The 25,535-nt window shown below is 37.0% G+C and overlaps 1 non-coding gene across 1 annotated transcript; it reads left to right on the top strand.

Annotated features, from left to right (window-relative positions):
- The first annotated feature begins 778 nt into the window (after window positions 1–778).
- On the top strand, window positions 779–885 carry LOC113000036 (small nucleolar RNA R71). Its single transcript, XR_003265307.1, has one exon. It is a non-coding gene; the product is annotated as a small nucleolar RNA R71 (small nucleolar RNA).
- Window positions 886–25,535: the final 24,650 nt, after the last annotated feature.

Genomic DNA, 25,535 nt, shown 5'->3' with positions numbered 1-25,535 from the left:
ATTGTGTAGCCAACTGTCCCATCTGATTGGTTAAGCTCTGAATGGAGGCTCTGGTCTCTTGTTGAAACTGCATGTTCTGCATAGTCATTTGCCTCACAAGTTCTTCGAGGGAAGGTTGTGGAGGAGCCTCAACTGTTGGTTGTTTTTGAGGTTGTTGCTGTTGTTGGATTGGTGGAGGAATGCATGGTCTGCTTAGGCCAGCAGCATTTTGGAAGGAAGGAGCAGGCTGCTGTTGTTGTTGCTAAGGGCTAGACCATCTAAGATTAGGGTGATCCTCCATCCAGGGTTGTATCTGTTGCTGGAGAGGTCATAATTGTTCTGCTGTGGTTGATTTTGCTGCTGAGGTTGAGGAGGTCTATTGTAAATATTAGCAGCATAAGCTTTGAGCTGCTCAATTGCTCCAGGTTGCTGCATGGAAGGGCAAAGGTCTGTATGGTGGTCAGTAGAGGAGCACAAACCACAGACCCTTGCAACAGGTACAGATTTTTGGTTCAAGGCCAGCTGGGTTACCAAGTTAACCAATGCATCCAGTTTGCCTTCAAGCTTCTTAGTTTCAGATGATGCAGTTGAGTTTGTAGCTACCTCATGCACTCCTCTAATGACTATAGCATCATTTATGGCGCTAAACTGCTGGGAGTTGGAAGCCATCTTCACAATTAAATTTCTGGCTTCAGCAGGAGTCATGTCTCCAAGGGCTCCACCACTGGCAGCATCTATCATACTTCTCTCCATATTACTGAGTCCTTCATAAAAATATTGGAGAAGCAACTGCTCTGAAATCTGATGGTGAGGGCAACTGGCACATAGTTTTTTAAATCTCTCCCAGTATTCATACAGGCTCTCTCCACTGAGTTGTCTAATACCTGAGATATCCTTCCTGATGGTTGTGGTCCTGGAAGCAGGGAAATTTTTTTCTAAGAATACTCTCTTCAGGTCATCCCAGCTCGTGATGGACCTTGGAGCAAGGTAATACAGCCAGTCCTTTGCCACTCCCTCTAAAGAATGAGGAAAAGCCTTCAGAAATATATGATCCACTTGGACATCTAGGGGTTTCATGGTGGAGCAGACAATATGAAATTCCTTCAAATGTTTGTGCGGGTCTTCACCTGCAAGGCCATGAAACTTTGGAAGCAAATGAATCAGTCGAGTCTTAAGAACATATGGGACATCCTCATCAGGGTATTGGATGTGCAAGCTTTCGTAGGTGAAATCAGGTGCATCCATTTCCCTTAGAGTCCTCTCATGGGGTGGAGGTTGTACCATGTTCTTAGAGTGTTCAAAATCAGAATGCTCAGAATTAGAATGCTCAAAATTATAATGCTCAAAATCAGGATGTTCAAAATCACCAATAACATAATGCACAGATTCACCAGTAATGGAATGCTCAGGAAGATCAAAAGGTATAAAGTGATGCCTAACTAATCTATGAAATGTCCTATCTATCTCAGGATCAAAGGGTTGTAAGTCAGATGGATTGCCTCTAGTCATACACTACATTCAGCATGCACAACTAGTTGCCTTGTCATGTAAATAAAGGTGCAGGTTTGAACTACAGCTACCCTCAAATGATATCCAAATGACTTGAAATTTTGTGATCAACCTTATAAAATGATGAGAAGATAGCACAAAAAATTTCAGGCAAAAATTCAAAGTCTAACTATGGAAGCTAAAAATGGTAGGTTAAGAAAAATAAGTGAATAAAACTTGAAAAATAAAAAACTTTTGACAGAATCACTATTTTTGGACAATGGAGACCTCAATCGGCCCCGGCTGCCACGGCGTAGGAAAGTTTTTTCTACCCCAAATACATATATAATAATTGCGATTCTGATAACCGGAGCAAAAGTTATGGCCGTTTGAAGTTTCGACAAACACAAAATTTGCTACTTTTTTGGAACTTTCAAATCTGACCAAACTAAAGGCTCTAGCTATTTTTCCCACAAAATATAGATTAAAATAAGTTACCACAAAAAAATTCAGTAGAAAATAACAACTCTAGCTACTAAAACAAAAAATCTCAAATAATTCAGCATGGGTGGTCGCTAAAATCCGTCTCTACTTGATTTCTACTACTACTCTGTTTTGCCGCAAGCAAAAGTGGTCGCTAAGTCCGTCGCAAAACACTATTCACAGCAAAACACCCAAAACTGAAACAGGGGAAGCGCTTAATAGGAAAACTGAAACAGAACACACACTAAACAAAATACCAGGACACTAAACAACACTAACACACATACTAACACAATACTAACAATTAAACATAAAACACGAAGGAATTAAACACACAACACTATCTAGCTATTATGAACCTTTGGACACTGCTCCCCGGCAACGGCGCCAAATTTGATCGAGGCCGTACCCGAATCAAATAAACATGATAATGCAGTAACTAGGAAGTGATCCTAGGTCGTTTCCCAACGAGCAATGATAAACCAAATGTTCATAATATACTTGCAGTAACAGTAACGATTGGGGGGGGGTTGTTTGTTTTGTGATTTAAGGAGCAGAACAAGTAAACATGAATATGAAACTAATAATATTAAAAATGGGTTGTTTCCTCTGATTCAGAAGCCATTCTCTTATCCTGGGTTATGGAGAATTCGTCCCTAACAGTAACCACTTAATCCAACCCTATTTCAATTTACTAAGCGAAAATCAACATAGGGTTGTCAATACGTGATTAGGCACCACATACACCAGTTAGCCCTTCGTCCATTAAGCATGAACGCAAGTTAGGAGGCAATTAATCGAACACGAAGTGTGTACTGATTAATGTTCACGAATTTGGGTTAACTGGTGAAGGGAAAACTGCCAGGGAACCACATTATAAACGAAACCTCAAAGAGAGTTGGGCTTCTTCCTCAGAAGGAAACAACACCAGAATAATTAGCCTTCCATAGATTCAAACAGAAAACGTAAATGAAACATGAAGCAGAAACGTAAATAACAGAAACGTAAATGAGACAGAAACGAAAATGAAAACAAAAACGTAAATGAAAGTAGAAGAAGAAACAAGAACGAAATTGTAATTAGAAGCAGGAAATGGGAAATTGCATTAAGAACCAAAACAGTAGCATTAGAGCAGAAAGAACTTAAAACCCTAAACAAAGCTCTGAATAATGAATGGCATAACAGAATGCCCTGCATGAATCCCAAGGCTGCTATTTAAAAAGAGTCACTCAAAGTCACTGGGCCCTATTACAATACTCTGGCCCAAAACGAAATAAACACTAAACCACATAAAATAAAATTGCAAAATTTCCTAATTAAAAATTAACTAAGGTAAGCGTTGCTTTATTTGCCCTCTTCAAGTCCACAACCAAAATCCGGATTAAGCTCAATGTTTCATTAATTCCTGAAATTAGATTAAAAACATCAAATTAGCTAAATGAGACCAAATAATAAAACTGCCTAATTAATTGACAATTAAGACCAATCAGTAATTAAAATGGTGCAAAAAGGGTTTAGAAAATAGAAGAAAATGATGGCACATCACACTGACAGGGAGATTCACCGGCCGAATGGTGTTTTGCTCGAACGAAATTAGTGTCTTATCTTTACTTCCCTTTTATCTCAATAAAAGACAAGTAAAGAGGGGCAACTGTCATACCCTAATTTCGTCCGGGGACCATCCATTGTTGGGATGCGACCCTCGTTTGACCACTTCGAGGTACTTGGCACCCATCGTTAGGCAATTCGTGAAGTTCCAAGACATGCCGGAAGTCAAAAGAAAGAATTGTAGCATAATCCGTGAAGTTCCGTGACATGCCGGAAATTAAAAGGAAGTGTTAGTGCGCAATCCGAAAAGTTCTGTAACATTCCAGAAGGCAAAAAAGGGATGATTACGTAATCCGTAAAGTTCCGTAACATTACAGAAAGAAAACAAGTATCGTTACGTAATTCGTAAGTTTCCGTAACGTTACGAAAAAAGAATCAGCAAAAAAAGGCAAGGGGTGTATTTAGTAAAAAGGGGGTGCAAATAGCAACCAGGCCCATTTGGGCCTTCCAGGATGTTCTCCAAAAGGCGGTGCCTTCTGGAGGAAGCAACCTAGCTCGCCTGGGCGAGCTTGGTGGCAAGCTTCTCTTTCCTTTTCCTATAAATAGGGGAAGAAGGGAAGAACAAAAATATTCAACCCTCCTGGTATCTGAGATTCACTTAAAATTAGTGAGAAAAATTGTTTCCGTGAAGAAAATCCAAGCCGAGGCGCTTCCGTGACGTTTTCGTGGGTGATTTCGCGAAGATTTTCAACCGTTCTTCGTCGTTCTTTGTTCGTTCTTCGTCGTTCTTCAGTCTTCAACCGGTAAGTTCCCAAAATCGAACTTTTCAATTCATTCTATGTACCCTTAGTGGTTCTCATTTGTTTCGCATGTTTTTATTTTCATTTCATTTACTTTCCGTACCCCCTTTTGACGTGCTTTAGTAATTTATTTAAGTCATTTTCTCTCCTAATCAAAAATAAAATAAATTTCCACCAATCATTCGTATTGTAACATCCTTTAATTTCTGTTAAAATGAATTCCGACCGTTCGGTCATGCCGTAACCACGTTTAAAACTAAAAAGAGGCAAAATAATAATATAATAATCAAAAATATCTTTTAGCAAAATAAAAAAAAAATAAAAATCAATCGGACGTTTTCTTTGGGATTTCCCTTTCTTAATCGAATCGACTAATAACCAAAGTGAAACTAAGGCTAAAATCAATTCATAAACCAAACTTTTTGCCATTGCCTAAAAAAGCCATTTCTAAAGGTCCAACGCCTTAAAATGGTCTTTTCCGCTTTTTTTGATTAAATGTAGATTTCTAAAAGCCTAAAATCAACATGTAACTTTATTACCTCTTTCAAAAAATAACAAGAGATCATTTAATGGTCCAATGCCTTAAATGACCTTTCATTCAATAAAAACATATTTTGCAAAAAAAGGATAAAAACAACTTAACCAAACACTTTGTTCTCAAAGAACTATGTAGGTCTGATTTCCTTATCACAATCGAGGAATACGTAGGGGCAAGGGAAACACCCTCGTCGACCACAAAAAGATAAAAATATAAAAAGGCGTAAAAAGACATAAGAACGTAAAAAGGGAAAATAACATAAATTGAAGTCACATTTGCACATTTGATTAAAGGTTTTCATCCCTTGTGACGGACGTGTTGGTTGCTAATACCTTCCCCGTGCGTAAATACAACTCCTGAACCTTACACTTAAAGTTCGAAGACCACATCTTTTCTGATTTTTCCGACGTTTTCCTCAAATAAACATTGGTGGTGACTCCGCGCGTATTCCTTTCTTGGAAGACGCACCCGCGAGTCACGTGCCGCCCTCCCGCCGAAGGGTAGGTTGTGACACCTTTGTTTGCATTCTTGCTCCAACACATCAAAAAAGTTATCCACATTTCCTTTTTCATCAACAATTGTATACAAGTCAGAAATCAGAATAGTTTTCTCTCCAACAAGATCCTTATGCAGTAGTCCAGGGTCTGAAGCTGCATGTTGACCTGAGAATTGGCGGCACTGGAGAATTGGCGGTACCGCATATATGGGATGTATACACTCCCTCATGACAGACAGACACACCCTCCTGATACACACACACACACCCTCATCTAAAAATTGAAAGGCAGAGTTTAGTCACCTTTGCTGGCACATGAGGTCCACTCAAGAGGTCAAGTCTACTACTTGCGGAAGCAGTGGGTTGGCTGGTGTACTCACAACCTAATCCTTCTTGGTTGTCACATATTCCATCCACCTCTGTCATACCTCTAACATATTCACAAAAGAAGACATATACCCAACTACAATAATAAAGCATAAGCACCCTACAAACCCAGAATTTGAAATTACGTACATAAAGAACTGTTGATGTGGATATTTGTCTGTAATTGAAATTTAGATTTTGTATGTTCTTGTACGTCATCAATGTAATTTGCTATATAAACAAATACTGTTCATGCTGAGTGAACCTTAGATTCCCGTTTGAGACTGAATGCAATGATTCTTGCAGACAGTTTGCATTAGTCATTGTATTTAGTCTTGAATTGTTCGTTTGGACAGTTTGGGGAGACTGGTATTTTTATGTTAGATTCATTGGTTAAGGTTATTATTATTTTGATTAATTTGATGAAATTTCGGTTCAATGCATTTCAAGTTGTTCTCTGAGTGCATACTTGATTATCGGGAAATTCATTTCACCGATGTCATGTCGTGTACTTGGAGACCAATGCGAAATGCTTAAGAAATTTAGTCAAAATTTTCAAAATAATGCTAACCCTGACGTTTGAAGCTAACATAAAAGACATTCTTCCTAAATGGGATAGGGCCACACCTATAAATAAAAAGGTGAGATTTTCATGCATGGAATTGCTTAGATGAACCGAAGTTGGATTAATGAAAGTCGCATGAGCCCAGAATATGAGGATGGCATCGAGCAGTTCTTGCAATTTGCTTCAGAAAGAGGTCAACCGAATGAAGAAGGAAAATATTATTGTCCTTGCATCAACTGTTTGAATGGAAGATGACAACTACTGGACGACATACGGGACCATCTATTGTGTGATGGGATTAAGAAGAATTACACTATGTGGATATGGCATGGTGAAGTGACAGACATGCAGAGTCAGTCCCATTCTGAACCATTTGATGTAGAAATGAGAAATCGCTTGGAGGACATGATTCGTGACCTTGGACAAGAGTCTTTCCAGCAAGCACATGCCCTTGTGTATGAAGGATTGCAGAGTGATTCAAAGAAGCCTTTGTATATGGGGTGCAAGAATTCCTTAACCCTGTTGTCTATGGTGTTAAGTCTGGTTAATGTGAAGGCCAGGTATGGGTGGAGTGACAAAAGTTTCACCTCACTGCTTGAGGTAGTGCACAATCTGCTTCTAGAGGACAACACGTTGCCTAAAACTTACTATAAGGCAAAAAAGATATTGTGTCCGATGGGTATGGAGTATTAGAAGATTCATGCTTGCCCCAATGATTGCATATTGTACAGGCATGAATTCCAAGAAATGTCAAAATGCCCTATCTGTGGGACTTCACGGTACAAAGTGAAGGATGAAGAGGAAAGCAGTTCTGATGAAAACTCCAACAAGGGCCCCCCAACGAAGGTTTTGTGGTATCTTCCAATCATTCCAAGGTTTATGCATCTTTTTTCTAATGAGGACAATGCAAAAGACCTTACATGGCATGCAAATGGAAGAATTTCTGATGGAATGGTCCGTCATCTAGCTAATTGCTCGCAGTGGAAGAAGATTGATGTTTTGTATCCAGATTTTAGGAAAGAGCCAAGAAATCTTAGACTTAGACTAGCCAGTGATGGAATGAATCCATATGGCACCTTAAGCACTCAACACAGTTCATGGCCAATTCTGCTAGTAGTTTACAATTTGCCTCCTTGGTTGTGCATGAAGCGAAAATACATGATGTTGTCTATCATGATATCGGGCCCAAGACATCCAGGAAATGATATTGATGTTTAACTAAGTCCGTTGGTTGAAGACCTGAGAAAGTTGTGGGAAGAGGGGGTTGTAGTGTTTGATGCGTTTCGCAAGGAGACGTTTGAAATGCGTGCAACGCTTTTTTGTACCATTAATGACTTTCCAGTATATGGGAATCTCACCAGTTACAGTGTTAAGGGTCATCATGCATGTCCCATCTGTGAAGAAAACACAAGCTACATACAACTAAAACATGCAAGAAAAATAGTCTACAGTAGGCATCGCCGTTTTCTAACACCCAATCATCCTTACAGACGACTGAAAAAAGCTTTTAATGGAAGTCAAGAGCACGATATTGCACCGATACCATTGACTGGTGAGCAGGTATATCAGCGGGTTCAACAACTGAATACTATATTTGGGAAGACCCAAAAGAAGGATAAAAGTAAGACTTGCATATGGAAGAAGAGGTCCATTTTCTTTGATCTTCTGTACTGGTTTGATCTAGACGTTAGACATTGTATTGATGTTATGCATGTGTAGAAAAATGTTTGTGACAGTGTGATTGGGACGCTCCTTAACATTCAAGGCAAGACGAAGGATGGCTTGAATACCCGTCAAGATCTAGCTTATATGGGGATACGATCACAGTTGCATCCAATGTCTGATGGGAAGAAAATTTACTTGCCCCTAGCTTGCCATACTTTGTCCAAAAAGGAGAAGATAAGTTTTTGTCAGTGTATTCGTCGGGTGAAGGTTCCACAAGGATACTCTTCAAATATTAAGAGCCTTGTGCAGTTGAAGGAGCTTAAGCTTGTAGGGTTAAAGTCTCACGATTGTCACGTGCTCATGCAACAATTGTTAGCCGTGGCTATACGAGACATCTTGCCAAACAAAGTCAGGTTAGCTATAACTCGCCTTTGCTTTTTCTTCCATGCTATACGTAGCAAAGTCATTGATCCTGTCAAGTTTGATGAGCTGGAAAATGAGGCCGCAATTATTCTGTGCCAGTTGGAGATGTATTTTCCCCCTTCTTTCTTTGACATCATGATTCACTTGATTGTGCATCTGGTCAGAGAAATCAAATGTTGTGGTCCTGTTTATCTACGGTGGATGTACCCGGTTGAGCGATACATGAAGATCTTAAAAGGGTATACAAAGAATCTATATCGTCCAGAAGCATCTATTGTTGAGAGGTACATTGCAGAAGAAGCCATTGAATTTTGTTTAGAATACATTCAGAAGGCTAAACCTGTTGGCCTTCCTAAGTCTCGGCATGATGACAGCGTGGGTGGTAAGGGTTCAAAAGGACTGCATGTGATCACTCTAAGTGTAGAAGATTTGTTACAAGCTCACTTGTATGTCTTGAACAACAGTAATGAAGTTTTGCCATACATACTTAAGCATGAAGCTTTAGTCAAACAGAATAATCCAAAAATGTCAAAGAATTGGGTGTTGAAAAAGCATAACAAGACTTTCTGTGATTGGTTTAAAGATACAATCTTTGCAGATGAGAATGCTTCAGAAACATTATGAAAGCTAGCAGATGGGCCTAAAAGAAATGTTATAACTTGGCAAGGATACGACATAAACAAGTATTCATTTTACACAAAAGCACAAGATGACAAAAGTACAATGCAGAACAGTGGGGTCACCCTAAGGGCTGAATCTCAACACTTCGCAAGTGTGAATGACGCCAATCCCTGTGTAGCTTCCATCACTTACTTTGGGTTCATTGATGAAATTTGGGAGCTTAACTATGTGAAATTTACTATATGTGTTTTCAAATGTAAATGGGTTGACAGCAACACCGGTGTACGCACCGATGATATAGGATTTATGTTGGTAGACCTAAAGAAACTTGGTTACCACAATGACCCTTTTATCATGGCAGAACAAGCTAGACAAGTATTTTATGTGCAAGACCCATGTGATGAAAAGTGGTGCGTAGTTCTCCAGGGCAAAACAATTGGTGTCAATGTAGAAGGTGATGATTCATACATGGACACCTATATTAGTCCTTTGATCGCGCAAATCACTCCTAACATTGTCGGAGAAGAAGCTGACGACTTTCATGCTAATCGTAATGATCATGATGAAGGAGAATTAATTAACATCGTCTAATGTAATTTACTATTTATATATTTGATTTTGCTAGATTCATTTACATAACTCATACACATAATTCAAATCCATTAATATTTAATGCATATATTGGATGAAAGCTTTGAAAATGGAACTTATGGCAGTTCATCTTAAATTGTTGCAGGTACTCTTCCTTCTTCAGATACTGTTCCTTCTTCCTAGCAGGTACTCTTCATTCTTCATATACTGTTCCTTCTTCGTAGTGTCTAATTCTTGACGCATTTTGTATGGTGTACTATATGATGATGTAAATGGGATAATGGTTTCTGAATTTGGCAGTTTTTATACCCGTTTTTTTGTTTATGTTCAACATAATGCTGCAATTAACCAAATGCAACCGATGGAAACCTGATAACATGACCAAATAGAAGTCACAAACACAACTTCCCAACACGCTAAGAATTTCTTAAACCAAAATCAGCTTAAATGAAACTGCAAATAATGAACTTATTAGGAAAATTAGGAAGAACAACAAACACTTTTGACATCATTCACGTAGCCATCATGATCTTACAAGAACTCAAATTATGGATAGAAAACAAGCAGCTCTCAAATACCTATGTCAATATAGTACAATATAGCAATGTGAGTGAAGTAGATAGCAAGGGAAGCCTATTTATACTCCTAATTCCAATTAAGGTTTAGATAACTATAATATCCTAGATACACTTGTCTTGTTTCAATTGAGTTCCTTCAAGTTCAATTGAATCACAAATGTATAATTAATGTTTTAATTTCATGGGATTAAGGTTAATTTGGCTGGTTCTTCCTCTCAAACATAAATGAATGTCTAAGCCGACCAAACCGATTCATCTTATGTTGTCATCTTCATCAAAAACCTTATACTATTGATTAAATTCAGAAGAAGCAAAGAAAGCAATAAAGACAAATAAATAAACTTGAACTGATACCTTGAGAGAGAAGGTTAAAAACGTTTGACTTTAGGTTTTATCTACTGACTTAGCATCATTTTCCAATGAACGGGTGACATTAGGTTCATTAGCAAATGGTGAGCCAGTGGCCTCTAGCTTGTTGTCTGATGTTACATCGTCTTCAACAGTACCAGCAATCTTAAGCTCCTTATCTTTTGCATCATCTTCTACCAAACCATTTGTAAGCTCCTTTTCAGACTTAATATCATTCAACAACATATTGTCCTCATTTAAAGGAACTTGTCCTTCAGATTTGCTTTTTAATTCAGCCTGGCTTGATGAATCCTTTTGTGTGTGTTATAAATTTGTGGTCTTGGCCTCCTCGCCTGGCTGCTACACATTTTCGACTTTCTCTGAGAGTTGATCAAGATTACTATGTGCTTCATTGAATTGGGTTTGGAGAGTGTTATTATGATCCTCAACAATTTGATTTAGATCCTGTACTCCATGCATCTTTTCTTCCATCTTTCTGAGTTGTTCATTCAATTTGTTTATGTCCTTCATAAGACTTTCCTTATCATTTTCTAGAGTTCGAATTTGCTTTTGAAGTTCATCAGTATTTGTTCTCCATCTTGTTACCATCATAGTTTGGGACGATACTGCAGTTTCCAAGCTGATCCTTTAACATATTATATATATATATATATATATATATATATATATATATATATATATATATATATATATATGATGTATATACCGAACTTACATGTGTGCAGTGGATAACTCAGACCATCAGAAAAAACTTTAAATTTGAGCCTATAGCATACCATATACTTTATTATATAATACTATTTAAGACAGTTCATGATTGGGATAATTCACAAATTTGAATCAGCATGACCCAATTCAAATATTTGGATCTAAATTTTGTTACTAATGATATGAAATCTTATTCAACTAGTCCAATTTTGATGTTCTTTGATAAATGTTCTCATCCAACCCAATTCAATTCAATATTTTGATCCTTTGTGGATAATAAGTTTAACTAAATCCCACGTATGCTGAATTGTGTACACCCTATGTATACTTTTAACCATCCTTTTGGCATCATTGAGACCAATTTATATATCATTATATAGCTCAGAGTTGCTAACAAATTTTACAATCACAAACCCTCCTTATTGTTATTATTATCTTCTTTTTTATGTCATATCTTTTCCTTTTTCTTTTCTTTTTTGACTGAAAGATAACTTTACGAAATAAACTAAAAAAAAAGGACATAGAATATATACCCAAAGATACCAAATTTCAAATAAAATGAAGCTAGTACTTCTTCAATCCTAACACGGTTCGGTTAAAACAACCCTTGGCTAGCTATCGGGCAACTTCTAATTCACTGTTTTTTGTCCTTGGTGGGGAAGCTGGTATTTATATAAATGTTTGACTTTTGGGAACTATTATAAAAGGGGTAGCTACACCCTTCAATTCTCATCAGTTTCCCTGTACCTAGCAATGGAATTATCATAAGAGTTCTTTACAAACTCTTTCACAGTTTGTAGAGCCAGAATCTATTTCTGCAGCTTGTCAACCTCTTCAAGTGCCTCTTTTCAGCTCAAACCAGATTTAGGAACTTTCGGAGCAGCAGAAGCTGCTGTGGCAGCTGGCTTCTTGGAATGAAATTTCCTTGTGGTTGCTGCTGTTGTTATGACATTTTTTAAATCTTTAATGGGACGCCTTTCTTTTCTTAAAAGTTGCTACATCTTAAAATTGTTTAATTTTTTTTACCCCAAAAATATAAAAAAAAGCCTTAACCAAACAAAATGATTAAATAACTGTATAAAACTTTTTAAATTGAGATTACATAACATTTTTCTCTTTAAAAAAATTAGGAAAACATTTACCGAAATTGTAGTGGGCAGCCCTCAATAGTGAGATTTTACCATAATGGCATCACAACAATAAAATAAGTGGTGAAGGAACTTTCCATTTGGGTGGCACAAGGATTTAATTCCTGCCATTGGCATTCACCCTTAGGCCTTGCTATTACTTCTCCTTAACGATAAAGCCTGTAGCCAGAGTATATTAAGGTATATTAATAGGTTAGATTTCATGAACTTATCATTTTCAGTTCCAATTTTGAAAATGTGTAGTATAAAAAATTTATAAAATCTCTAAATATTGTTCACTTCTTACAAACTCAGCCTCTAAGGAACCCAGCCCAAGGCCTTCAGAATTTTTGTCACATTTCACTTACAAGCTTTTATGCACAACTCATTAAAACTGAAAAGTACTACCTAATCAGCCTATGGTGTTTTCAATTCTTCATGCAACAAACTGATAGCCCATCTTACCTTCTCCCCATTCATATAAATTCTCGAACATATGCACCACTACCTGCATCCATACAAGGCCAGATATCAAATAGAACTTCGACATCAAAGACAAAATGGCAAGCTTGGGGGGTTCCATGTTTGTCTTAACGTTTCTCTTTGTCTTTGTTGGCTTAATGTCTTCTTCATCTGAAGCTGCCATAAAGAAATACCATTTTGATGTAAGTTAGAATTATTTTGATATCATAATCAACATGCTCATGCAAAGTTCCCTTGATAGCATTTTGTGTTTCCTACAAATTCAAGTGACGAATGTGAGTAGACTATGCCATGCAAAGCCTATTGTAACAATCAATGGGAGGTTCCCAGGGCCAACTATATATGTTAGGGAAGGAGACATTTTAAGATGTAGCAACTCATTAGCATCATTTAATTTTCTTTGGTTTTTTCATGAGAGGAAGTGTTTGTTGCTTCGAGAGAAGGTAAGCGGGGCCATGGACGAATTGGAATTAGGTTGGCTATGGAGTTTCGAATATTGGAAATGATAAACTCGAGAGAATGAAATGATGCTAATGAGGAGGCTTGTTTGATGTGAGCATGAAAATGTATGACTCATGCAATCCTATTTATAGATAGATGCCAGAATGAATTAATGCTAATCCAATTAGGATATCATAAAATCACAACTTGTTCTTCACTGAAACAAGGATTTTTTATTAGTAGTACATGAGAAAAGGGCAATGAAGAAGAAAAATACCTATAACCTATTACCTAGCTAGTAGCAAACACAAGTGAGAACATATATAGAAATTAAAGTATTAGAATCTATTGGCATTTGGCATTTCAAGCAGCTAACACAAATATTGGCACCATCGAAGAGATGTTCCTAGAATTTGCTTTTAAGGCCCTAGTTTCATTAATATTCATGCGTGTACGTTTGAGAATTCAATCAATGTACTATGCATTTTGATTGTTTTGTTCTGATGTGGCTCATAGAAGCAAAGCTTCATGATGAATCAAAGGTGATTCAAAGGTGTTTTGATGATAACAAAAGATGATGACAAAGGTGATGACAAAAAGCTCAAAGATCAATCAAAGAACAACTCACGTGAATCAAAGATCAATCAAAGAACAACTCAAGTGAATCAAGAACAATTCAAGAGTTCAAGATAAGAATCAAGAAGAATTCAAGACTCAAGAAGAAAGTTTAGAGTCAAGAATCAAGATTCAAGGTTCAAGATCTCAAGAATCAAGATCAAGATTCAAGACTCAAGATTCAAGAATCAAGAGAAGGCTCAATCAAGATAAGTATGAAAAGTTTTTCTCAAAAATTGAATAGGACATGATTTTTCTCAAAGCATGTTTATCAAAGAGTTTTTACTCTCTGGTAATCGATTACCAGCAGCATAATTGTTTTGAAAAAGTTTTCAAATTGAATTTACAACGTTCCAATTAATTTCAAAAAGCTGTAATCGATTACAATGTTTTGGTAATTGATTACCAGTGCTTTTGAACGTTGAAATTCAAATTCAAATGTGAAGAGTCACATCCTTTAACATAAAAGCCTTGTGTAATCGATTACACTGATTTGGTAATCGATTACCAATGATTGTTTCTGAAAAAATCAAAAGATGTAACTCTTCAAAAAGGTTTTTGACTTTTTCAAATTGGTTTTTAAGTTTTTCTAAAAGACATAGCTCTTCCAATGGTTGTCTTGACCAGACATGAAGAGTCTATAAAAGCAAGGCTTTGTTTTGCATTTTAAGTATCTTGAATACTTTTCCAATCAATCTCTTACAATCCTTTACAAGCCTTGAATCTCTTTGAACTTCTTCTTCTTCTTTGTGCCAAAAGCTTTCCAAATTTTTCTAGTTTTCTAAACCTTGAAAACTTGTGTTATTCATTCTTTTCATCTCTTCTCCCTTTGCCAAAAAGAATTCACCAAGGACTAACCGCCTGAATTCTTTTTGTGTCTCTCTTCTCCCTTTTCCAAAAGAACGAAGGACTAACCGCCTAAATTCTTTTGTGTCTCCCTTCTCCCTTGTCAAAGAATTCAAAACGACATAGTCTGAGAATTCTTTTGATTCTTCCCATTCCCTTATACAAAAGTATTCAAAGGACAAACTGCCTGAGAATTCTTTTGTATCCCCATTCACAAAGTATCAAAGGTTTAACAGCCTGAGATCTTTGTCTTAACACATTGGAGGGTACATCCTTTGTGGTACAAGTAGAGGCTACATCTACTTGGTTTAACTGAGAACAAGAGAGGGTACATCTCTTGTGGATCAGTTCTAGTGAAGGGTACATCCACTAGGTTCAAAGAGAACAAGGGAGGGTACATCCCTTGTGAATCTTTGCTTGTAAAAGGATTTTTACAAGGTTGAAAGAAATCTCAAGGATCGCAGGTCACTTAGGGACTGGATGTAGGCACAGGTTATTGCCAAACCAGTATAAAAACTCTTGTGTGTTTGTTTCCTACTTCCCTACTCTTTTACTTTCCGCTGTGCATTTAATTTCCGCTTTTAGTTTCTGTTAAGTTTCTCTTCTACTCCATACTCTCTTAACAACATAAGTAAAAGCCTTAGATTAGTAAGTTTTTAATTAGTAAAGGTTTAGGAATAATTAATTCAACTCCCCCTTCTTAATTATTCTGAGGCCACTCGATCCATCATGGCTAACCCACCTTATTGTATTTAACCAAAATCAGCTTAAATGATAACATGACCTTACTGTATTTTTATTTTTATTTTAACAGCCTTAATTACACCTTATGTTTATCTCATTCTAAGAAAATGAGTGGAAATTTAACCTATGATTTATTATATATGAGATTTTATTTGTTTATCTAGAATAGTCATACAAAATTAGTTTATGAAATTATAAACATTGATCACATTTTATTTAAAGAACTGTTGATGTCAATATTTGTCTGTAATCGAAATTTACATTTTCATGATGTATACAGGATCATGGCTTCTCCACCTGCCTTGCCTCCTCCTCCTCCGCCTTCAGATGCATCAGCTTCACCATGTGTCGTGAAGCGGACATGCAAAGACTCACGTCTACGATCCTTGTCTACCAGACCACCTGGTGCTGATAGACCAGTGGTCCACATTGATCCTACTACCGGCAAGGCCGATGGTCCCCACAGGAAGAAATTAATAACATATTTGGGGATTGTGGCACGTGATAAGGTGGATGTCATGTACGAGAACTGGAAGGAGGTCCCTACTGCTCAGAAGGACTTGATTTGGGAGGATATTCAGGTATTTTTCTTTTCTTATTTAATGTTGTTTAATTAATAGCCAAAAATTACATTATTGTAACAATAAATAAGCTTATTTGTTATTGTCAGGCGGAATTTGAAATCCCAGAGGCTTCTGACAGTAGGACAAAAAAGAAGTTGCTTCAAACTGTCGGTGAGAAATACGGCATAAGCAAGGAAAAATGGGCCCAGTTTTGCCAGACTCGCAGAGACCCTTCTTGGGAGGTATGTTCCTTGCCATTTAAGATGTTTTTAAAAAACATTAACTTGTTATACTTCATTCTATCAATTTGAAAGATTATTGTTTTATTTTTGCAGGATGTGCGCAAAAAGGCACAAGCCATCCAGAAACAGAACACTGCTCCCCACGTTTTGTCTCGTGGGGGTTATGAATATTTGGAGCAGAAGCTCCTGGCTGAGAAGACGAAGAAGAAGCTGGAGGAAACTGTACAGTCAGGAAGCGTTGATGGTGTCATCGACCCTCCATCCTCGTTCAGACACCACGTGAAGTGGAAGATGGCCCGCACGAAGAAAACCGAGGAGATGACGACTGACGTCGCAAAGGAAATTGTTGAGAAGATCGTTGTTGGATCAAGTGGCCTCAGAATAATTAAGAAGGGGGGTTGAATTAATTATTCCTAAACCTTTACTAATTAAAAATTTACTCTTCTAAGGCTTTTACTATGTTGTTAAGTAAATGAAGAATAGAAAAGAAACTTAACCAAAAGTAAAAGCGGGAATTAAAGTGCACAATAGAAATTGAAAGAGTAGGGAAGAAGGAGACAGACACACAAGAGTTTTTATACTGGTTCGGCAACAACCCGTGCCTACATCCAGTCCCCAAGTGACCTGCGGTCCTTGAGATTTCTTTTCAACCTTGTAAAAATCCTTTTACAAGCAAAGATCCACAAGGGTGTACCCTCCCTTGTTCTCTTTGAACAACCTAGTGGATGTACCCTCCACTAGAACTGATCCACAAGAGATGTACCCTCTCTTGTTCTCAGTCAACAACCCAAGTAGATGTACCCTCTACTTGTACCACAAAGTATGTACCCTCTAATGTGTTAAGACAAAGTTCTCAGGCGGTTAAACCTTTGAAACTTTGTGAATGGGGATACAAAAGAATACTCAGGTGGTTAGTCCTTTGAAATCTTTTGTATATGGGAAAGGGAAGAATCAAAAGAATTCTCAGACTGTGTCATTTTGAATTCTTTGACAAGGGAGAAGGGAGACACAAAAGAATTCAGGCGGTTAGTCCTTTGTTCTTTTGGAAAAGGGAGAAGAGAGACACAAAAAGAATTCAGGCGGTTAGTCCTTGGCGAATTCTTTTTGGCAAAGAGAGAAGGGAATGAAAAAGATGAATAGCACAAGTTTTGTTTTCAAGGTTTGGAAAACCAGAAAACTTTAGAAAGCTTTTGACAAAGGAAGAAGAAGAAGAAGTTCAAAGAGACTCAGAAATCAATTGGCCAAAGTTTGTTGTCTAAAGAATGAATTGAAAAGTATGTTTGAAATGCAAATCAAAGTGTTGTTTTTATAGACTCTTCATGTCTGGTCAAGAGAACCAATAGAAGAGTTATAACCTTTAGAGAAACTTAAAAACCATTTGGAAAAGTTATAACTTTTAGAAAAAATTGAAAACTATTGGAAGAGTTACATCTTTCGATTTTGTTCAGAAACTATCACTAGTAATTGATTACCAAATCAGTGTAATCGATTACACAAAGCTTTTTTGTGAAAGGATGTGACTCTTCACAATTAAATTTGAATTCCAATGTTCAAACACACTGGTAATCGATTACCAAATCATTGTAATCGATTACAACATTTTGAAATCAATTGGAACGTTGTAAATTCAGTTGAAGACTTTTTTAAAAACATTTTGCTACTGGTAATCGATTACAACAATCTGGTAATCGATTACCAGAAAGTAAAAACTCTTTGGTAAAAGGTTTTTGAGAAAAATTCATGTGCTACTCAGTTTTTGAAAAAACATTTTAATACTTATCTTGATTGAGTCTTCTCTTGATTCTTGAATCTTTAGTCTTGAATCTTGATCTTGAATCTTGAAACTTGATTCTTGATTCTTGAAATCAAATTTCCTCTTGAACCTTGAAGTGTTCTTGATTCAATCTTGAACTCATTCTTTGGTTCTTGAGATCATTATCTTTGTTATCATGAAATGTTCTTGACTTTTGAGCTTTTTGTCATCATCTTTATTATCATCAAAACTCTTTGAATCAATCTAGATTCATCATGAAGCTTGCTTCTACAATCGTAAGTCATTTTCAACTAACTATTAGAATTATATTTCAATATTTTGTGAATGGCATATACAACTGTGTGTTTTCTGTGCAGGATTCCTTTGAGGAGAAAGCGACACAGGGATCCTTTGTCCCCCATGGACGTCAGGATGTTCTCACCGCTGTTATTGGATGTCCAGAGCACCCTGGACATGTCCGTGCTGCTGGAGCCAGTGTCACCATCAAGCAATACTTTGGATCGGCTCCACGGATGTCCCGCAGCTCTTCCTCCCTACCTCCTGAAGAATTGCAGTAGCTGACCCAACAAATCAGGGACCAGCTAGAGGAGTCCATCACAGAAAAAGTGACGCGACAGCTCATGGCATCGTTCAGCCAGATGCAGTCCCAGATTCAGTCACAAATGCAATCTCAAGGACTTGCACTACCTACCGAGCCTTTGGTTGGTCCCTCAGGTCCTCGAGTAAACACAAAGCGGAGTTGTGTTGATCCCTTAGGAAACGATCCTAAGACGAGTGACTCAGATAGGTGCGGCTTATACATCAAAGCAGATCCTGCCCGCCTGGTTGCCCTGGGGAGAGTTTATAAGGGATCCACTGCCGTTCATAACACTCCTTTGTTGCCTGGCCAAGTAAAGGTGGGTATGGAGAAGGTTACAGATGCGGATGCTCCAGTTCCTATACCCACTGATGAGGTTTCCTTAGTGGGGCAGGCATTTCACACCTTCCTTGCTAGGCCAACACATCTGGTCAAGTCTTTATCACAGCAGGTACTTTACTCTTAATATATGTTTCTTCTTTTTAAATTAATTCATTCAGCATGCCTCAAATTAGGCCATTTAACTTTGTTTCATGAATAGGCAGTTGTGTCTCCGGCAAAACCACCTCAAAAGCCCGATCTGGAGGTCGATGATCCGCATTATCTGATGACATTGACCATCCCAGAGCTTTTCTTGAGACCTTATCAGGTTACATGCGATGCCATCGTGTTCGGGGTCTTTAATTCAGATTTCCCGCTCTACATAAAGCACGAAGACCTCTTCGAAATCGCACACGGTGGTCAATGTCTCAGCATATCAATGTTACAGTTGTGGATTCTGTAAGTCATTTTAGATTACTTTTAATTACCTAAGTTATTGCTTTTAATTCATAAATATTTAACTTTGATTTAACATAAACAAGCATCTCACTGAAACAAGTATGCGAGCGGGGAATTCTGATATCTATGGATTCCTCGTGCCACAGTCCATTCAGAGGTCTGCGGTAATCATAGTTTGAGTCTGAAAGTTACATAAAGACTTGAATGCAGAGTTCAAAATGGGATGTCTATCTTGGAGCCTACCTAAATGGGTAAGTCACACAAAATAACTGAATTTAATCAATGATTACTAATATACTAACCCATATTCATCCCCACGGCAGCGGACACTGGCAGGTGGTGGTCATTGTGCCCAAGGAACACCTAGTTGTCTGGTTTTGTTCATTGCATAACAGGCCAGCCAATTACCTTAAAGGGATAATTAACAGGTTAGTATTATTTTCAATTCATTTGCATTCAAATACCTCAACAACACCACTTTTTAATTGTTACTCGCATGGAACAGTGCTTTAAAAGGTCTTGATGATGCTCCACAGCCTAAATCAAAGGCTCCTGCTTGGTGGATTGTCGTCAAGGTACGTCATTTACATAAAACTTCCACTTATATATATTTCTTATGTGTCTGTACACTAATTGTTTAATTAATATCCAAATTTCATTATGTATTTAGTGTAATAGACAAAAAGAAAGTACTGAGTGCGGCTACTATGTCATGCACTGGATGTCCACCATCATTTTATGAAGTTTAGGAATAACTAGGAAGCGGTACGTATATTTCAAACAAATTCAATTTTTTTATAATTTGAATTAAATTATTAACTTATTATGATTTATTTCATCATGCAGTATTTTAACGATCCTAGACCATTGGAGCCAGAGAGATTAAAGGCGTTGCAGATGCAGTGGGCACAGTATTATCTCCGAGTTAGAGATCAAACACCTAGGATTTAGGGACATTAAGTTTAGCTTAGTTTACTTTGGTTTAACATTTTTGACATTTCCTATGTAATTTGAACATTGAATTCATTTGTTGATTGTTGTTTATGATAAATCAATTATTTGATGTTTATTATGATTAAAACTGCTTCAAAGCAGAATAAAATGTTTATTTGCTGTGAATTGGGTCTAAAATTGCATTTTACAGGTACAATTTTGGGTTTATTGTAAAAACAGAAAGTTTATATAAAAAAAACTTGAAAACAACATCGGTTATTAACAAAAACCGATGTTAATATAGTAAACAACATCGGTTATTTGCAACAACCGATGTCAACATGCACCTTAACATCGGTTATACAGAAAACCGATGTCAACCTTTACATATTAACATCGGTTATTTATACATCATGAACGTTGACATCGGTTTTCTAGTGAAACCGATGTTAATGTCATATATTAACATCGGTTTTGCTCGAAAACCGATGTCAATATATAACATTAACATCGGTTTTACTACAAAACCGATGTCAACGTCCATCATGCATACACTTTTTTTGCTGTAGTTCATTGTGTATAACATTGGGTATTTAGAAAACCGATGTTATCATATTTATGTTAATATCGGTTTTTAAAAACCGATGTTAACAATAATACATTCAACATCGATACTTTCAACATCGGTTTTAGAACTGATGTAGAATGTCGTAAATAACCGATGTTGAAAGTGTAATTTCTAATAGTGATTGCATTCCAATATCTCTCAAAATGGTTAGTATATATACCATAAAGTATGGATGACAGGCTACCATGTGGAGACAATTGAAGAACAAGAAACATTCCTCCTTCAACACCATATCCAATCAATCTAGCTATGTTGGGGTGGTCCACGTGCACTATAATGCCAAGCTCAGACAAGAAATATGCAGTCATTCCTTCTTATGAATTAGTATGTCTTCCAGTATAATAACTGAGGTAAATATAGCTCAACATATGCCTCTATGGCTCCATCTACACTCTCATCTAGAGCAGGAACCTCTTAAGTCTCAACTAAGTGAATTCAAATCATCAAGCATATAGAGATTTACCTGTAGACAACAAAAAAATGATTCCTTTCACAACCAAATGAACAAATTGAGCACTTGAACTTGCAGAAACAACAAGTGGTTTAACGCATAAAATTTGACAATTTTACAGACTTTTTAGGTGCTATGGTGCATCAAAGACCACCTGACCTGCAGGAGAGATTTGTGAAATAAAATATATTTTAGTCACTAAAGATAATAGAATATTTTAGTGCTAATTGAAATATAATAAATTGAGAATAATGCAGACAACACATTGATAGAGAGCAAACCATTATACTGTGATAATACTATAGACAATAGCCAGTGCACCAAAAACCAGAACCAAAAGTAGAGCATTAATGATGCAAACACAAGGGACTCTGACAAACTTATGGAGAAGAAAAGACCTTGTAACTTAGTGAAAATGTTTCAAGGCTAGTAATGCTAACAATCTCATCCATATCATTGTCACCATAATTTCTCAGAGTAACTTCAAGATCATTAAATGTGCCCAACCTTTTAAGCAGAGAAGATCTTTCCTGAATGTAAAATGTTTGCATCATGTGTGAATACTGACGTTTACAGCTCTGAGAGTTTCTTACAACCAGTTGCTTGTGCATTCTCCACTGCCGTCTAAAATGTTCACAAAAAAACAAGTACTCAGAAATCATAAGAACAAACGAGAATAGGCTAAGGTGCGTAAGTAGCATACAACAAAGCATCAGGTACTAAGGAATCACCTTCTGGCCAATTACTCCCATTTGACATACTCCACAGTGTAGAGTGAAGTTAGAAGTGTCAGTGTAACTCTATTTCCTGAGAAAATGTAGCCATGATGTTAGACAAGTGGCCTCAGATATCTTAAGAAGGGGGGTTGAATTAAGATATTCCAAACTGTTTCCCCTAATTAAAAATCTATTTCACTTTTTACTCAAGTTATGAATTCCCTTAATGACAATCTTCTTAAATATTAATTCAAATGAAACAATCTGAATATGAATATAAAGCAATAATAAATAAAGGAGATTAAGGGAAGAGAAAATGAAAACTCAGTTTTATACTGGTTCGGCCACACCCTTGTGCCTACGTCCAGTCCCCAAGCAACCCGCTTGAGAGTTCCACTATCTTGTAAATTCCTTTTACAAGTTCTAAACACACAAGGACAATCCTTCCTTTGTGTTTAGAGATCCTTTACAACAAGAGACTCACAGTCTCTTAATCCCTTAGAGAATGAGAAGAAGAAGAAGAACAAATCTCTCTAGAAAGAGATGGATTTTACAGATTGAGCACTCAAATAATTCCTTAATGAATTGCAATTGAATTGGCCAAGGAATTCTTAAGAGGATAAAATGAATTTGCTCTTTGAGAGGATAAACACTTTGTTGTTCTGAAAATCTCTTAGCAATTTCGTGTTTAAGTCACATATATATAGACCATTGGTGGTCATAAATAAAGCCTTTGAAAAGTTGTGACTCTTGAAATTATTTTTCTGAAAAATCATGTCTGGTAATCGATTACAGTAATTATGTAATCGATTACAGCTTTTAAAATTTGAATTAAAACGTTTACTAACTGCTGGTAATCGATTACCAAAATTGTGTAATCGATTACACAGTCTAAAATTTCAAATTCAAATTTTTGTAGCTGTTATAAAACGTATTTGGCCACTGGTAATCGATTACATCCTCTGGTAATCGATTACCAGAGAGTAAAACCTTTGAGAAACACTTTTTAATTTAAATCACTTGGCCAAACCTTTGCTAATTCAATTAGGAATTCCCTTCCTAATATTCTAGTGATCATCTTGATGTTGTGACTTGTAATCTTGAAGTATTGTCTTGAATTTTAATCTTGAAAAGCCCATTTGCATCAATTGCAACACATCATCATGATCATCATCAAAACATCAAAGCCAATTGCATCTACAATCTCCCCCTTTTTGATGATGACAATACAATACCTGAAATCAAGATTCAAGCAAGCAACAAACAATTGTATATAGATAAAATGTGCATGCGTTTACTCCCCCTATATTTCGAAATACATGATCACTTGATTTCTAAGTTTGTTAAGCAACCTTTTCTCCCCGTTTGGCAACATCAAAAAGCCAAAGAACTCGGAAATCAACACAGATATAACAATGGAGTAGCAAGATATAAATATCAGAGTATTAAACACAATAAGCCAAACTCACAAACAAGAAATAATCAAACCAGAATTCAAATAACATAAAATGTCAACAACCACAAAATATCCAAGACTGAAATTTAAAAACCAAAAGATAAATAAGCAAAGTACTTAGCATAATAATGTAAATTCTAAGAAACTAAAAGCCAAAATACACGGCTTATAAAAAGACATATAGTCAGAAACTAAAATCTAAGAAGATGGAGGTGGTGGAGGAAGATCAAAACTCTGACGAATGTATCCGACATCCTCTTCAAGCTGTGTAAGGCGAATGTCCATACCGGCAAAGCGTGAATCTAACGAGTCGAAGCGGTCACCAACATAAGAACGAAGACCCCGTAATTCGGAGAGGACTTCATTCATGAGTGCGAAATCTTCACGTTGAGGGGGAGGTGAAGGAGTACGTTCATCTTGAGGAGGGAGTGCATCCTTCTTCAGCCATTGTCCATTCCGATCTTTACGATACCCAAAGGAGGTCACTGCACCAGCACCAATTGCAAAGGAACACTTGACTTGAACAAAGGGTTCATCATCAAGCGGAATTTGAAAATGATGCAAAAACAGAGTAATCAAATGTGGATAAGGAAGAGGTGCATTGGCCCATAATGCCTTATGCATTCGGTACCGAACCAAATGGGCCCAGTCGATCTGACGACCGGTAAGAAAAGCCCACATAAGAATCAAATCCTCCTCAGAGGCTTGTGCTAAATTTGAAGACCGAGGAAGCAAAATTCTAACAATGATATAATGCATGATGCGATTATCAAAAGTTAATGACCCGGCCAGCAATCTACCGGTCATTTCAGCTTGATCATTGCAGACCATGCGACGAGCATCATGACTTGAATAATCGAATTTCCAGTCATCAACAATGGTGCCCTCAAAAGGTGCACCTTGACTGGGTAAATGAGTCAAAGAAAAGAAAAGTGACTGATCAATGACCATAGAAGTACCATGCACCTCAGACATAATAATACCATCCTGAATTTTTAAATTGCAGTAGAAGACCTTAACAAGTTCAGGATAATACGGCAATTTTAATGACATGAAATCAACAAGACCAGAGTTTTGAAACACTTGATAGCAATCAAACGTTTCATCATTAAAGAACTCTACGTCTAGGTACTTAGGATCTAAGATTATTCTAGAAGAAAACTGAGAAAGGTACCGTAGACGTTGATCATCGGATGAAAACAGTGTTGATGATCTTGGAGATGACAAAGAAGGAGGAATAGGTGCTGTGGGTGCTCCGGATGGGCCGTGACGGCGATGGGCAGCAGCGGTAGCGGTGGAGGATGATCCCTTTCTCTTCTTTGATGGCTCTGCCATTTGATGAAGTTTTTCTGGATTTTGATCGGTGGAAGTGAAAGAGGAGTGAAAAAAGAGGAAGATTGGGCTTTACGGGACGTGATTTGGTGAAGAATTGAGTGAGAATCGAAGGTTTGAAGTTCTAGGTATGGAGGAAAACGTGGAGGATGCTTTGGCTGCGCAGCAGCTCTGATTTCGTGAGTATTTATAGAAGATGACGCATTGTAATCGATTACAGGTATTGGTAATCGATTACAGGCCCAATAAGCCTTCTGGTAATCGATTACAGGATGTTGTAATCGATTACAGGCTGCCTGTTCATGTGTAATCGATTACACTGGATGGTAATCGATTACCAGAGCCTATCCTAGGCTAGTTTCTTAAGAAAATATCTATATTTATGCTCAAATACATCCTATATGACTAATTTTCACTACTAATACACTAAACTTAATCATTCAATTATTATATACACAAGAAATCATAAATTCTATCATAAAAACAAGAATTTAAACAAGATCAAGCAAAATCATCTACAATCAAAAGGTAAGAGTAAATCAACCAATCAATCAACCATTCAATCAACCAATCAATCCCTATTTTTCTAAATCTCTTACATCTAAGAGA

This window comes from Glycine max, chromosome 17 (assembly GCF_000004515.6).
Source record: "Glycine max cultivar Williams 82 chromosome 17, Glycine_max_v4.0, whole genome shotgun sequence".
Classification (NCBI taxonomy): domain Eukaryota; kingdom Viridiplantae; phylum Streptophyta; class Magnoliopsida; order Fabales; family Fabaceae; genus Glycine; species Glycine max.
Note: the sequence above shows the minus strand (reverse complement) of the source record. Positions and strands in the feature narration are given on the sequence as shown.